Source organism: Phascolarctos cinereus, unplaced genomic scaffold (genome assembly GCF_003287225.1).
Source record: "Phascolarctos cinereus isolate Bilbo 61053 unplaced genomic scaffold, phaCin_HiC Scaffold_3;HRSCAF=262, whole genome shotgun sequence".
Taxonomy (NCBI): Eukaryota; Metazoa; Chordata; class Mammalia; order Diprotodontia; family Phascolarctidae; genus Phascolarctos; species Phascolarctos cinereus.
The window spans coordinates 14,936,007-14,939,888 of NW_027555736.1; the positions used below are offsets into that span (position 1 = coordinate 14,936,007).

The 3,882-nt window shown below is 47.0% G+C and overlaps 1 pseudogene; it reads right to left on the reverse strand.

Annotated features, from left to right (window-relative positions):
* Positions 1-3,045: 3,045 nt before the first annotated feature.
* On the reverse strand, positions 3,046-3,663 carry LOC110199947 (large ribosomal subunit protein eL13 pseudogene; annotated as a pseudogene).
* Positions 3,664-3,882: the final 219 nt, after the last annotated feature.

A 3,882-nucleotide genomic window follows, 5' to 3' on the forward strand; every position in this document is an offset into this window, starting at 1 on the left:
TCCTCTTAAGCTCATCTCAAGTGCCACCTGGTACCCTAATGTGCCATTGCTCCCCAAAAACTTAGCCCATATGTTCTTTACTTCTGCTTCTATGTGTGCCTGTTATTTCCGCAATAGGGCATGAGCTTCTTTAGGGCAAAGACCATCTCATTTTATTTTCTGCACCCAACACAACGCCTGACACAGAGCAGAGCTTAATAAATGCCCATTGATTGTTTAGCACTCTCATTGGACAAAAGAGGAAATAGGAGCTTGGCTAGGTTAAACGAATTGCCCAAGTATCCACAAGCCCTAGCTAGGAAGGTGGGATTAGAAGCCAGGTCTTCTTGACTGCAAAGCCAGCCCCCTCCCCACTGCACTCCAGTGCCTCTTGACTGAAAAGTCTCAAGTACTGAAGAAACTTCCCTGGGGAGCTGGCCCACATGTCTTTTAGGCAGACCTTGGGTGAAAAAGAGGCCAGTGGCAAAGAGAATAGCATTGCTTTCACCTGGCCAATGAATGCACTCTCAGGAATGCTCTATCCTCACCTCTGCCTCATAGGGTCCCTCTTTTCCTCATCTTCCTCAGAAAGCCTTTCCTGATCTCCCCATCTGCTAGTGCCTTGTAGAGATTTGCATTTACTCACTTTATACGTATGCTGTATTTGTAGGTGAACTTGTCTCTCCCATCAGAGTTAGAGTCTAGGGATTGTCCCATACTTTGTACTTGTAGCCAACGCCTAACATGGTTCTTGAATTTGACAAGATGCTTAATGGCTACTTCCTGAATGATTGGATGAATGAATGAATGGAGTCAGATCACTTCAAGCAAAGCTCTCTATGTTCAAGTGCCTGTTGATGCTGATATTCCACCAGGGGGCAGCAGAAGCCCGAGTTTTAGCCAGGAGCTACGGACTGGCTCCCTCCAAGTCTTTGTTCTCTTCTCTGTCTTCTCTCCCCTCCCCCTCTTTTAATTAAACCAGAAGAACCGCCCCTGGGCGGCCGGGGCACATCCCCAGCACCCCTTATCTAGGAAGGCTGGGAGGCTTAATCCTCCCCCTCCCCATGCTCCTGGTGGGATGTGCTGGTGGGATGCGGTCTGCTCCAGGCCAGGGCTCAGGGATCTGCCAGCCCAGCTCAAGTCTGATGAAGACCTGGGTCCCCCAAACCATTTGATCTAGGCGCATCAAAGGGAGGCTTGAAGCCAGCTGGGAGCTTGAACTTCTATGGCCTAGATGGGACAGCAGGACTTTTCCTGGGCCCCAGGCGGGGCAGGATTGAGGGGCGAGTGGTTTCCAGGTCTAGCTCCGGGCCCTGAGGGTAGACTTGGTGTGTCTAACAGGGTTCCCAACTGAGAAAGAGTAGCTAGCTCGAAAGCACACACACACACACACACACACACACCCCTCACTCACTCCCCACGGCCTCTGGTCTTTACCTCCCTTCTAGAAAGTGTGGCCTTTCTTCATGTGAGAAGAATGACAGATGAGAACTCCAGGAAACATTGGCTGTGAGGTCAGAAGTACCATCAATCTCCCCTCTACACTTCCCACCTTCATCTGCTCTGTGCCAGGCTCTAGGCTAGGAGCTAGGGTTATAAAGGTGAAAAGGGAAAGTCCTGTCCCCAAGGAACTTCCATTCTGTGGACCTGCCTGTGGAGCCTCCATCCAATCTCATTCCCTGTCTAGGCCTCAGTTTTCTCCTGCACAAAATGGGGGTGCTACTACATTTACTTCCTAGTTCTCAAGGCTTTGGAGAAGAGCCTGCTCTGTGAACTTTACGAAAATCCTGGCTCACCTTCTGCCCTTCCCCCAAGCATTCCCCCTTACAACAGACACATGAGTTATTATTATCTGCAAGGTCTCTCCCAGCTCTAAAACTCATGACCCAATAAAGCCCAAATGAACCCCAAGCTAGTTCTTTCTCTGTACTTTGACTAAGGCCATACCAGCCATGCACATCACTTGCTCCCAGAATCACATGGGAGGGCCAAGCCCTCTGACATCAAGGTGCTCCCTAAGCCCTGTGATACATCGCCTAGGGGTCTGAGATTTCTTTCCAAGAAAGAGTCCATATGTAGCAGGATACAGGAAACAGATCACTAGATACCTGCTAAATTAACACTTTGCCAATCTAGAATGAATGGTTCAGCTGTGATATCATGGTCTATGTCATTTGACTGTAATATCATCAGACCAGGTCCGATCCCCTCCCCCTGGACAGCCACAGGAATGCTACATTAAAATCCCCAGGGATGAATTCTGGAAATCAGTTTGGAACTATGCCTGAACAGTTACCAACTAGGGCTGACCCTCTGACTCAGCTGTACCACTAACAGGACTGGACTTCAAAGAGATCAAAGAAAAAGGAAATGGTGGTAGCTCTGTTTTGTAAAGGCAAAAATCATTTCAGTATGTATCTAATAGCATACTACTGTGCTGCAAGAAATCAGGGATAGTTCCAGCTAGGTGATGCAGTAGGTAGAGTGCCAGGCCTGGAGTCAGGAAGACTCCTCTCCCTGAGTTCAAATCCAGCCTCTGACACTTACTAGCTGGGTGACCCTGGGGAAATCACTTAATCCTGTTTGCCTCAGTTTCCTACTTTGTAAAATGAGCTGGAGAAGGAAAAGGCAAACCACTCCACTATATTTGTGAAGAAAACCCCAAGTGGGGTCACAAAGAGTTGGACACAATTGACAGATGACTAAAAATAACAACAAACCAATGTGGTTTCAGAGCAACCTGAGACTTGTATGAACTGATGCCCAATGAAGTGAGCAGAACCCTAAGCACAACTCATACAATAGCGCTATTATACAGACAAGCAGTTTTGAAAGACTAAAGAACTCTGGTCAATGCAGTGACCAGTCAAGTTGCCAAAGGGTCAGTGATGAAACACGGCCACAGTTCTTGCCAGAGAGGGGGATGGATTCAGACTGAGGGACGCAAAATACTGTACTTTTCTTGGCATGGACAATTTACGAATTTAACACTTTAATAAGCGTGTTTATTGCAGAGGATTTTTTTTAAAATTTTATCTTATTTAATTGAAAGTTCTCAAAGGCTGTTTACTTTTTCTTCTCCAGTCTTGCTCTGCAGCCTTCCTCCTTGGCTCTCTTTGCCTGGATTCCATTGGCCCCAAAGACTACCAAATGCCTTGAAATTCTCCTTGTCTTCAGTGATGACTGGAGCTCTCTCTTTCCTGTAGACATTTCTGACAGACATAACTGGTCCTGTGATCTGGCCTGCCAACTTGAGTTCTTCAGCAGAGCTATCTCCCTTCTTGGGTGCAGATGGTTTCCTTGGGAAGAGGATCAGTTTGGAACGAAATTCTTTCAGCTGCAGCACATTTGCCTGGAGAGACTCTACAGACTTATTTTGGCCACAAGGGTCCACTGAGATACCAATGGTCTGTGCCACTTTTTTATGGATACCAGCCACCCATAGCTCTTCCAAGGTGAATCCTCTATCAGCATGTACTTTGGTGTGGTATCGGACAGTAGGCACCTCAGGTTGGGCAGCATAGGACCAGATACAGGGCGAAGAGCAATTTGATATGCTTTTGCTTGATGGGCCTTTCACCTTCTGATCTTCCTGGCTGGCTGGTTAAACCATGTGGCAACTTGTCTTTGCCAGTCCCTGTGGAAATAGGGCTTCAGAATCAGGCCATTTCAGCTGGGCACCATGGATGCTTAGAGTCCTCCTCACAGGCACTTCAGTCGATCAGAAAGAATGGATTTGTTATATTTAATAGAGGAAGGGGAAATAGAGTTTTAATTGGAAAAAAAACAATTTAATATTAGGAAACATTCATAAGACTAAGGCCAGTGGCTTCATCTAAGATTCCTAAGATCAATACCCAAATGTCCCAGACTAATTATACGGACTTACCCTGAGGCTTCTTG